This window comes from Schistocerca gregaria, chromosome 3 (assembly GCF_023897955.1).
Source record: "Schistocerca gregaria isolate iqSchGreg1 chromosome 3, iqSchGreg1.2, whole genome shotgun sequence".
In the NCBI taxonomy this organism is placed as follows: domain Eukaryota; kingdom Metazoa; phylum Arthropoda; class Insecta; order Orthoptera; family Acrididae; genus Schistocerca; species Schistocerca gregaria.
In genome coordinates, this window is record NC_064922.1 from 786,713,647 (window position 1) to 786,726,993 (window position 13,347).

The 13,347-nt window shown below is 40.4% G+C and overlaps 1 protein-coding gene across 1 annotated transcript in view; it reads left to right on the forward strand.

Moving 5' to 3' along the window:
• LOC126354233 (Werner syndrome ATP-dependent helicase-like) overlaps positions 1-13,347 on the forward strand; it is a 225,398-nt gene that overhangs the window by 71,732 nt on the left and 140,319 nt on the right. The window lies entirely within an intron of this gene.

Sequence of the window (13,347 nt, forward strand, 5' to 3'; positions counted from 1 at the left end):
TCTGTTGTGTTTTGTCATCTTGTCTGCTGAAGGACAACACATCAATTTCAATAAAATGCCTGTTTCTGTTTTTATTTGTTAGTTAGATTTAACTATCATACTTAGTGAATACCATGTTGCTGAGGTAGTGAAGAACACCTATGGCTGTGTAATAACTCTTGTCAGTTTGACTATTTATTACAAGAAACCAAAAGTATAGTTTTAGAACTTCAATAAAATGCTGGAACTCATGTATAGAAGCAGTGCTAACATCTGCCAGTTAAGTGTAAAGAAGAAAGGGCTAACTGGGCCATAATTTTACTATATGAATTTAATCCTTTTTTCTTTAAAGCCAGGTTTTCTAATGTTTTATTCAAGATAATCTTTAAGGTAGTCTTTTGTTATAAAATGAAACTTTCTGGTTAAAATACTCTATTTGATTAAACACTCTTTAAATGTTTGTTGTAGGAAAGTTCTGTTAGAATGTATACTTGTGGATTAAAGGACACTATTGACTAAAAAGTGGAAACATTGAGTTGTCAATAGGCACATACAAAGAGAAAGAAAACTTGCTAGCTTTCGTGGCTAAAGCCTCGGAGGCAGGCACCCGGATTGCCAGATAGGAATGCAGGTTGATAGGTGTATGGGCTGGCTTATGATACACAGTTGTTGGAGTCAGTGGGAGCAGCACACACTGAAGATGATGTGGAGATGTGAATTGGGAGAGAATGATAAGATGGAGGAAGGGAAACTGTTGGATGGAGGGTATGGGAACAGTGGGTTAGTGGGGATAGAGTCCAGGTTGATTACGGCAGTGAAGTATGTGTTGCAGGAGTAAAAGTCCCTCCTGCATAGTTCGAAACCAATGATGAAGTGAAGGATCCAGATGACCTGGATTGTGATGCAGCATTTGAAATTGAGCATGTTCATGTGACCATGGGTGGTCCACTTCATTCTTGACAATTTGGCACTGGCCATTCATCCTGGTGGACAGCTGATTGATAGTTGTACCAGAATAAAAAGCTGTGCAGTGTTGGCAGCAGAGTTGCTATGATGTGTCTCCTTTCACAGGTGGCTCAGCTTTGATGGAGTAGGATGAATGTTTGTGTTAAAGAAAAATTGAAACAAAACAAAACATTCTCTCTACATGGGCCCAGTTACCTCAAGGTTTTGGGGTAACTGGACCCAGCCAGTCTATACTCCATACAAGCTGTATTATTCTGATTCAGAGTATCTGTACCTGTTGATGAACAGTGAAATTACACAGAAAAATCCGCTCAGTTAAATAGTTCCACTATTACCAGTGTCGAAAGTGATGTACTACTGGCAGGTGTTTGTAGTAGTAATACTTAGATGAATTGTAAAATGCGAATATTATGAGATGTGCAATGGACTGGTTTGTTGTCCTGATCCCTGCTAACATAGTAAGTCACTCACATTTGGTGGTTTCTTCATAATCTTGGTCTGCCCTGAAGCAATGTGTAATGTTCTTCAGCTGAGAAAGCTATGTATATAAACCTAGCTGTACTACATATGCCAACAGTATGGAAATGGTTTAATTTTTCCAAGACTGACTAAATTACCAAATGAATGAAAGATGTTGAATGTAAATTCCATCATACTCTCACTTGTATGAACAGTTGTTTGCTACCGAGTTTGGAAACTAAAGGTCCAATATTTAATACAGTTTACACACATACAACACCTTTTCTCTGTCGAGTAGCCTATTAAAGGTTTTCACCCAGAACTGATAGTGAAAAGACACAGTATAAAGTTATCAGTTACAGTTGCACATTACATTACAAGGAATATTTTGGCCTTCAATAGAAAGTTTCTCTTTGCACAAAAGAAATAATCTGAAATTTCCATATAAATCATCTACATTTTTCCTTAAAAATGTTCTGATACCTCACACAAAATTCTCAATTTCACCATTACACAAACCTAATAGATTTTATAGAGCTCAGTGCAACACAGCCAGTCACCACAAGCTGCCACCCACTCCTCACAACTGTTCATGAAATATCACTCCGACTGACTGAATCCCAAAGTAGCCAATCGGCTTTTGATTATAATCTGCACAATAGTACATTTTCACCTTGCACCAATCCTGTTCTGAAATCTTTCAATGAAATTACCAAAGAATGCAAACAAATTAGCCTTGCCTTTAATTGGTATGACTGAAATGAGTTTTATAATCACAAAGTATTAAGAACTGGCTGCTTTACAGTTAACATATTCCCCCATGTATGTGACACACATCAGAATTGCACAGTCAGATTTCCATGCTCATGCTCACTTTGTCACTCACTATGTCATATTTCACATGCACGCCACATTTATTCCTTCATTCACTCACACAACAGAACAAATGAAATACATATTATTTGACAGAAATCATCATATAATGAAAATGAAATTGCTATGTAAAACTGTGTTTTTCATAAATGTGATTTATTATGTTACTGAATGGTCAGATATTCATTTGACCTCCCTCACTGACTTCTACACGAAACATGTTAACCTGTCTTATCAATGTAAACAATGTCCGGCCTTCTACATTGACATGACTACCACCAAATTATCAATTAGGGTGAATGAGCAGGGGCAGAGGGTGTATACTGGCAACTCGCAATATCCTGTTGCAGAGCATGTTCTACAGCATGACTCCATGACACCATGAACTCGACACCTGTTCCACCACACGTGCCGTCTGGATTCTTCCCCTAGACACCAGTTTCTCAGAACTCCACAGGTGGGAACTAGCATTACAACATGTCCTTGGTTCTTGCAACCCACCTGGCCTTAATATACATTAATTTCTTCTGTCTCAGAATTTATCCACTGTAAATACTTTTTGCTTTACTTCATTTTAGTTTTCTACATCTTTCATTGTCTTTCCCGTCTATTTTTCACCACCCCTCTCCCACTTCTGTTACGTACACTGCACTTAGCTTTTCACTCTTATTAACTGGTGCACAGTGTTTTAGTAGTAATCTCTGTCTTACATAGTAACCTCCCTTTCACCTTTAAGCTCTCAGGTTTTCAAATCTCATCCGATGCAGTCCCCAAAAATCAGTCTTTCTTTCCCATCCTGTACGGTCAGTCTCCCCTGACCCCGGTTCTGGATGACTTTCCCAAAATATATCCCTTTTCCTAGACCTCTCCAGCCCTTTTCCTTCACCCTTCTTCCTTCCCCTTCAACCTTTCTGCTTGAAGAAGAAGCCAATGTCTCTAAAAACTTGCCAATTACAACTATCTTTTATGTGTGTGTTCTGCTGCTGCTTGGTGAGTAGATGTTTCATCTAGCCATTTAAATAATTTTGTCAATAAATTACACATGGATTGATCTGAATACAATGAGAATGTTCAATACTTTCAGGTTTCTTTTTTCAAAAAGTGAATGGGTTTCCATGAATGAAAAAATAAGAAAAGCCCTTCCCTGCATGATTGTTGATTTTTGAATCATGATTGTAGTGTGTTCTGTTTGGTGTGACACTTCACAATATCCAGAACGCCCTGATGACAGCCCAAAAACCCATTTTTGTCCATTGTTCATCTTTTGGAAATAAATAAAATGACACCACCACCGCCTCTGACTTCTCATGATGTGTACCCCTTCTCTAATGCGCCATTAACATAATGTTTTACTGTGCAGTGAGGGATGCTGCAGAAAACAGACACATCACAATTGATCTTAGTTTCATTTTTCACATTATCAAGGGCTTATTTCAGGTCTTCAGCTAAGTAAGTAACTCTAGCCCCTTTTTGTGTTTTTCTCCTGTATGTCTTCACCATGATCTATGCTAATTAAAAGTTGCATTAATTTTGTTATGAAGATTATCTTTAAATTTATTTTTAATCTACATTTAATTATTGCAGTAGGACTGTAAAAATTACTTTAAAAATGGGGTTACTGGTTCCTTTATGGGACAACTGGATCCACATGGCCCAGTTGTGCCAAGCATTTGGCTCGGTAGCCATGTTTCATAAATCTGTTGTGGTTATCTGGGCCACCCATACTAGAATTTAAATTCTTACTCAAGAATCAGAAACAAACACTTGTCAACAGTCAATAGAAAATTAACACTTACTGGGTTGGTGTGAGAACCCATCAAACCTCCCATTACACCAGGTTGTTGTGGGGGAAAACAGTTGAAAACTTTACAGCCTGTCTATGCCTGACAGATGTTCATGAATGAGTTTCACTGTATTAAACAATGGAAACTCCAGATACGAAAATCAGCAATGTAGGATAAGACAGGTTGGTACTTATCATACAGAAGACACATTAAGTTGCAGATAGGCATAATCAAAATTTCTCCCTGCATCCTACATGATAGTAGCATTCTGGCCTGAGGTGTTGGAGCTGGCGGTCATGTGTGCATGAGGTGTGCTTGCTTGTGTGTTTGAATGGTGTTTGTTTCTCATTTGCTGATGAAGACTGTGGATGAAAGCTATGTAAGTCTCTTAATTGTGCCTGTCTGCAACTTTATGGTTCGTCTTTACAGTAAGTTTCAGTGTATTGTTTTTCAAAGTTAAAACACTTAATTCTCTTTGGCATTGATATAAATAATTAAATATCCACCTGTTTCTTGGGGGAAGACACCATGTCCTAGTTATCCCCGTGGGCCCAGTTATTTGTGCTTCCTTATTACCTTCATTATAGGTTGAGCAATTTGAAAAAGATGTTGCTGCTTGGAAGGAGGGCCACACCAACTGATTTTTGTGTACAGAAATAGAAAGAGGGAGAACAGGATATGTAGACCAAGGAGGGGCTACAGAAATGCTGGTAGGCAAGAGAGGGGAGATGTATGGCCCATCAGAGCCAGTTTCAAAATGTGAGTTAATATGTTAACAACACAAAAGGGTGTGTGTGAAAGAGTTGAGGAGGAGGAGGATTGCTTCTTGGAGGAAGAAGAGGACTGCAGTGGAAAAAGGTATGAGAGGAAAAGATGAGGAAGCAAGAAGTTACTAGAGAGGAGGTTGGAAGTCAAGGATGGCAGCTCGTGGAGGTTCAGAGGAAAGCAGATGCGAGAATAATGGATATTTATGAGCGGTGCTTGCTGCTGCAGGATTGGCTAGCTGTACACAAATTTAGCCTGAAGCAATGCTGTGATGCTGCTGCTGCTGCTGCAGCTACACTACTACTGATGCTAATACTAATATTCATAATGGGAATAGAAATGGGTGATTCACATGCCATTAATATCCTGTGTAGCAGCATTTTTCATATCCTTATGTACTTTAATTTCAGTTATGGAAATGAACGTACGGAAAATAAGGTCACAGAATTTATTCTGACAATAAGAATAGAACTTAATAAAGGATGCTTACACCTTATTGACAAGTTGTGGGCACATTTTGAGGGTTAGTTGTAAATATCATGCCACACAGGTAACACGGAATCATGTTACAATGGCAGACGACCAGATTTTGATATTGACCGATGTAAGCTGCTATTTTAACACATCTAATAGGTCATGACAGAGATTCAAGGCAATCCCATGTGTTTTTTCACTGATCTTAAAAAAGAAAGTTAAGTCTTGCCTCTAAAAATCACAATGTTGTCCCACTACCTCAGTCATTGTATTGAGAACTCTCAAGGCTATATATAAAATATAAAAATTAACACTTATCTTTCATCTGAAGGCATTAAATAAATGACTAAGTACTAATTGCAAATTATCTTTGCTAATTGGCAGGGTAGATAAAATAGTATTTTTTGGGTGTATAGGTACATTTTATAATAACAATGACTAAGACATGATGAGGGTCTCATTGTGACTGGGTGCATAATAAGAGGTTATTTCAGGGAGTACCAGAAGGATTTTTGTTACTGTCGATATTCTCTTCATTTTGAGATAGTACACTGTGATAAGAAAAACATTTTATTTCGTAACTTTGGGGGGACATCATTTGCTTTGGACTATACCACTTGACCTGAGAAATTTACACATTCACAAGTTCATCAGTGTCATTTCAAGGTGTAAGCCACTTACAACATTGCTGATGCTTTCAGTGAGAAAATTGTGTCTTCAGGACAGGCATGTCACTTAAAATATCTGTATTTGTTCTGATGCTAACTCTCCTAGCAGCTTATTATAGTTTGATTCAAATAACTGTGATTGATGTACAAATGTGTCGAGTGGTAAGAACCAGGGCGTCAAGTGGTAAGGGCCAGCTACTGGCCAATTGCAGTTCTTTCTCCAACACCACATGCTCGCTGTGTTGCCTGTTTAATAGGTACTGGCAGAGGCTGCACAGCGGCAACACTGTCCCTGCCACTACTTTCTGTCAATCACAAAGTTATTTATTCAAACATAACATAATTTGCTGTGTGAACAGTAGATACCAGTCTGGATTCGCCACTACTTTTTAACTGAAGGACAGGTTGAAACTAGAGAAAAAGTCATAACAAGGTGATGGGTGTAATAATTTGTTAGAATGTGTAAATTCTGAGTCTCAACTATGCCTATAAATGTCTTGTTACTATCAGACAAACAGCTGGATGCATTTGTTCTAACTGTACCTCTCTTAAATTTAGTAGCTCATTCTAAGACAATCCACATAATATCATTTTATCTGCACTACGTGCTAAAACACAATGCAACCAGACATGTGAGGTAGCAAGAAAATAAAGAGTATGAAAGCAGGAGGTTTGAACTCCAAGTAGGTGATGAATTGAGTTTTCTCTTAACTCTGTAAACTCTCACAAATGGGTACGGGCAGGGCATTTGTGTCATGAATGCGTGAAGGTGCAGAGACAACTAGAGCTTGAATTAATTTCTTCAGAATGTTACTGTGTCACCAAGCTACAGGAACTTGGAATTTTGTCTTGACAGAACACCAAGACAAATGCAGGCAGAACGTAGGCTTCAGTAGCAACATCTACATCTACATGGTTGCTCTGCAATGCACACTTAAGTGCCTAGCAAAGGGTTCATCAAATCATTTTCATACTACTTCTCTACCATTCCACTCTCGAATGGTGCATGGGGAAAAGGACACCTAAATCTTTCCATTCAAACTCTTATTTTATTATGATGATCATTTATCCCTATGTAGGTGGGTGTCAACAAAATATTTTCGCATTCGGAAGAGAAAGTTGGTGATTGAAATTTCATAAATAGATCTCGCCGCAAAGAAAACTGCCTTTGCTTCAGTGACTGCCACCCCAACTCGCGTATCATATCAGTGACACTCTCAGCCCTATTGCGCAGTAACACGAAATGAGCTGCTCTTTTTTGCACTTTTTCGATGCCCTTCGTCAAACCTACCTGGTAAGGATCCCATACCATGCAGCAGTATTCCAGCAGAGAATGGACAAGTATAATGTAGGCTGTCTCTTTAGTAGGTTTGTCACATCTTCTAAGTGTTCTGCCAACAAAGCGCAGTCTTTGTTTCGCCTTCCCCACAATATTATCTATGTGGTCTTTCCAATTTGAGTTGCTTGTAATTGTAATTTCTAGGTATTAAGTCGAATTGACAGCCCTTAGTTTTGTACGATTTATCATATACCCAAAATTTATCAGATTTCTTTTAGTACTCATGTGGATGACCTCACACTTATCTTTGTTTAGTGCTAATTGCCACTTTTTGCACTATACAGAAATTCTCTCTAGATCATTTTGTAATTGGAATTGATCATCTAATGATTTTGCTAGATGGTAAATTACAGTGTAATCTGCAAACAATATAAGGGGGCTGCTCAGATTATCACCTAGATTGTTTACATATATCAGGGACAGCAGAGGGCCTATGACACTACCTTGCGGAATGCCAGATATCACTTCTGTTTTGCTTGATGATTTACTGTCTATCACCGCGCACTGTGGCCTCTCTGATAGGAAATCATGAATCCAGTCACACAGTTGAGATGATACTCCATATGCATGCAATTTGATTAATAGTTGCTTGTGAGGAACGGTATCAAAAGCCTTCTGGAAATCTAGGAATATGGAAATGATTTGAGATTCCTTGTCAACAGCACTCATTACTTCATGGGAATAAAGAGCTAGCTGTGTTGCACAAGAATGATATTTTCTGAATCTGTGTTGGTTATGTATCAATATCAATATGAGAGAAGGAAAGTTGCTACTCACCATATAGCAGAGATGCTGACTCGCGCAGGCATAACAAAAAGATTCACACAATCATAGCTTTCAGCCATTGAAGCCTTTGTCAGCAGTACACACACACACACACACACACACACACACACACACACACACACACACACACACACACACACAATTCAAGCAAGCGCAACTTGCAACACTCACGCATGCACAAATTGCACACACGTCTGCAGTCTCAGAGAGCTGAAACTACACTGTGATCAGCAGCACCAATTCATGATGGGAGTGGTGACTGGGTGGGGGTAAGGAGGAGGCTGGTGTGAGGAGGGGGAGGCATAGTATGGTGGGAGTGGCAGACAGTGAAGTGCTGCAGTTTAGACGGAGGGTAGGAGAGAAGGTGCGAAGGGGGTAAGTAGCAGAAAGGAGAGAAATTAAAATAAAAAGAAATTAAGACTGGATGTGGTTGTGTAATGACAGCTGTGTAGTGCTGGAATGGGAACAGGGAGGGGGCTGGATGGGTGAGGACAGTGACAAGCGAAGGTTGAGGCCAGGACTGTTATGGGAACGTAGGATGTGCTGCAGGGAAAGTTCCCACCTGCACAATTTAGAAAAGCTGGTGTTGGTGGGAAGGATCCGTAAGGTACAGGCTGTGAAGCAGTCATTGAGATGAGGGGTATCATGTTTGGCAGTGTGTTACATTCCATCCTGGATTTTCCATTGTTTGATTATGTATCAGTAAGTCATTTTCTTCAAGGTGATTCATAATGTTAGAGTACAGTACATGCTCCAAAATCATACTGCAAATTGAGGTCAGTAATATGGGTCCGTAATTCAATAGGTTATTCCTATTTCCTTTATTGTATATTCGTGTGACCTCTGCTACTGTCCAGTCTTTAGGAATAGACCTTTCATCAAGTGAGCGGTTGTATACGATTGTTTAGAAAGGCGGTATTGTGTCTGCATACCCTGAAAGGAACCTGATTGGTATACCATCTGGACCAGAAGACTTGCCTTTCTTAAGTGATTTGAGTTGTTTCACAACACCTAAGGTATCTACTTTTATGTCACTCATGCTAACAGTTGTTCTGGCTTCGAATTCTGGAATATTTACTTCATCTTCTTTTGTGAAGGAATGATGGAAAACTGTATATAGTAACTCCGCTTTAGTGGCACCATCATCTGTAACATTTCCATCCCAATAACGTCCATGAAAAATGATTTGTTTTAGTACCATTCATTGCCCAAAGAATACCATAATGAGTAATGATAGCTACAAAAACCATTTGATAGTGGAAAAGGCTAGAGTGAGTTTCAGTGGATCATTCCATATTTTTAATATCTTAAAAATAGAAATTTAAATATTGTCAGTAAGTGAGGGAGAAAAATGGTGTTTTTTTAAAGCATACTTTCCAGTTAAGGCTACATCCTTCGTCAAAAGAAAAAAAATGAAAATATTTGTAGCTTACTGACAGTTCGATTTCTGACTTTTGCAGAAAAGTAGGATCCATTCAAACTAGACAAAAATTATAATTTATGTAATAATTATTGTGCCATTAAGCTGTAGAAAGATTGATTACTAGCCTTGGGATGTTTGTGTGATATAAGTGTCAATGGCAGTGATGGAGCAGAGTGCCAGATGATAAATGAATTGAAAGTGTTGGTCTGTCTTTTTAGTGGATATGCAGTGCCAAGACATTATGGAGCATTCTATGTGCTTGGACTTTATCAATCTTCCAGTATACGTAATTATGACCAGGGAATAGTGTGAAAAGGGAGACAGTCAGGAGGCAGAGTGTTTGAGAAAAGTTTAGATATTTGAGGAGTAGGTGGAGCTCATGCCTTAGTTTGGACATGAAATCACAGCCATAAGACAAGTTGATGGAAATGCCTGTCAACAAGTGCAGCATCTCTGTCAGCTACCAAGCAGGCTGAAGCAATGGTTAGCACACTGGAGTTGCATTTGGGAGAGTGATGTTTCAAATCCCCATCCAGCCATCCAGTTTTAGGTTTTCTGTGATTTCCCTAAATCATTCCAGGCAAATACTGTGATGGGCCTCATCTCTAATGACCACACTGTTGACAGGATGCTAAACTGTAATCTTCTTTACAATCTTTTCCTTCAGCTAATCATTGTGGTTCATAATGACAGTAGTGAAGTCTTTGTCTGTGGGGATGATGATCCGGTCAAGATATTTTTGAGGTACTGGAGGAATGTTCTTTCTTTTGAAGTTGTTTTCTTGGTCTTAATGTAGTGAGGTGTAGGAGAGGGTGGTGCAGAAGGAGGTTTGTAATTTCTGGAAGGTAATCGAGGCATGCTTACGTGGTAGTGGGGAACGATGACAGTTAGAAAGAGGTACAGACTTGGTGAGGCAGTTATTAGGTTGGTGCATAAGCTCGTAGCATTTTTGTTTTGCATGTTGCTATGGCTTTATTTATCGACTGTCATTTTTTATTTGTAATTCACTATTGCTATCCGAGTTTACATATTGTCATTTTTTCATTTGGATGTAGTGAGTGGTGTTGTGGACATTAGAAAATGGATTGCCAAGTGGAGAAATCTCCACATTTCTGAGATATTCTTCTGTGCTGGTTCAATAGAGGGGTGACAGCAGCTGAGGCAGCCAGAAACATTTGTGCCATGCATGCGGATAATGCCATTGGACAGAGCATGTCAAGAAAATGGTTTTCTCATATTAAGGAGGGCCGTTTTGATGTTAGACTCTCCACATGCAGGAAGACCTTCAGGGTTTGATGAAGATAATTTAAACACATCAATCCATAATGATACGTATCAGATTAGATTAGATTAGATTAAGTTTTCGTTCCATAGACCCAAAAAATGAGATGATTCTCGTGGGTGTGGAACATGTCGGAAAATATAACATAAAAAATTTGAATATAATACTTACTACCCTGATCATTTGTCAGGAGATTGTCGAAATATATGAATACAATGCGGTAAAATTGAACAGCTAATATTTACAGGATTAACATGCTGTCAGAATGAAACACTGTTATAAACTATTAATAATTTCATCATAAAGAAAATTCCTAATCTTGACTGTTGTGACCAAGCATTGTCAGAACTGAAATCTAACAGATATTTTTACTTAAGCTGGCTTAACAGTCTGTTGCGATATTCATCTACGGAGCAGAAGGAGTTGCCCATCAAAAAGTCTTTCCAACTCTGTTTAAACAGTGTTTTATCAGAAACAAAGTTTTTAATGGCTACTGGCAATTTATTGAAAATGTATGTTTCTGAATATTGGGCTCCTTTTTGGACCAAGGTAAGTGATTTTTGGTCTTTATGTAGATTGTTTTTGTTCCTAATATTGATAATACATATTGAGCTATTGGTTGGAAATGGAGATGTATTACTTGCAACAAATTTCATTAAGGAATAAATATACTGAGAAGCAGTGGTTAGAATACCAATTTCCTTGAACAGGTTTCTACATGATGTTTTTGAATTCACACTACAAATGATTCCTATCACATGCTTTACCACACTAAAAACTTTTGCTCAGTTTCATGAGTTGCCCCAGAATATGATCCCATATGACATAATACACTCCTGGAAATTGAAATAAGAACACTGTGAATTCATTGTCCCAGGAAGGGGAAACTTTATTGACACATTCCTGGGGTCAGATACATCACATGATCACACTGACTGAACCACAGGCACATAGACACAGGCAACAGAGCATGCACAATGTCGGCACTAGTACAGTGTATATCCACCTTTCGCAGCAATGCAGGCTGCTATTCTCCCATGGAGACGATCGTAGAGATGCTGGATGTAGTCCTGTGGAACGGCTTGCCATGCCATTTCCACCTGGCGCCTCAGTTGCACCAGCGTTCGTGCTGGACGTGCACACCGCGTGAGACGACGCTTCATCCAGTCCCAAACATGCTCAATCGGGGGCAGATCCGGAGATCTTGCTGGCCAGGGTAGTTGACTTACACCTTCTAGAGCACGTTGGGTGGCACGGGATACATGCGGACGTGCGTTGTCCTGTTGGAACAGCAAGTTCCCTTGCCGGTCTAGGAATGGTAGAACGATGGGTTCGATGACGGTTTGGATGTATCGTGCACTATTCAGTGTCCCCTCAACGATCACCAGAGGTGTACGGCCAGTGTAGGAGATCGCTCCCCACACCATGATGCCGGGTGTTGGCCCTGTATGCCTCGGTCGTATGCAGTCCTGATTGTGGCGCTCACCTGCACGGCGCCAAATACGCATACGACCATCATTGGCACGAAGGCAGAAGCGACTCTCATCGCTGAAGACGACACATCTCGATTCGTCCCTCCATTCACGCCTGTCGCGACACCACTGGAGGCGGGCTGCACGATGTTGGGGCATGAGCGGAAGACGGCCTAACGGTGTGCGGGACCGTAGCCCAGCTTCATGGAGACGGTTGCGAATCGTCCTCGCCGATACCCCAGGAGCAACAGTGTCCCTAATTTGCTGGGAAGTGGCGGTGCGGTCCCCTACGGCACTGCGTAGGATCCTACGGTCTTGGCGTGCATCCGTGCGTCGCTGCGGTCCGGTCCCAGGTCGACGGGCACGTGCACCTTCTGCCGACCACTGGCGACAACATCGATGTACTGTGGAGACCTCACTCCCCACGTGTTGAGCAATTCGGCGGTACGTCCACCCGGCCTCCCGCATGCCCACTATACGCCCTCGCTCAAAGTCCGTCAACTGCACATACGGTTCACGTCCATGCTGTCGCGGCATGCTACCAGTGTTAAAGACTGCGATGGAGCTCCGTATGCCACGGCAAACTGGCTGACACTGACGGTGGCGGTGCACAAATGCTGCGCAGCTAGCGCCATTCGACGGCCAACACCGCGGTTCCTGGTGTGTCCGCTGTGCCGTGCGTGTGATCATTGCTTGTACAGCCCTCTCGCAGTGTCCGGAGCAAGTATGGTGGGTCTGACACACCGGTGTCAATGTGTTCTTTTTTCCATTTCCAGGAGTGCAGAATGAAAGTAAGCAAAGTATGCAAGATTTTTTTAATTTATATCTCCTACACTTGACATCATTCTCACTGCAAATACAGACTTGTTCGGGCACTTCAGCAATTCTGTGGTGTGCCCTTCCCAACTGAATTTACATCGAGTTGTAATCCCAGAAATTTAACACTGTCAACCTCTTTGATCTGCATGTCTTCATATGTTATACACATGCTGGAAGCAAATCTCTTACAGGTTCTGAACTACATGTAGTGGGTCTTCTCAAAGTTTAATAACAGTGAATTACCTTTAAACCACTTAT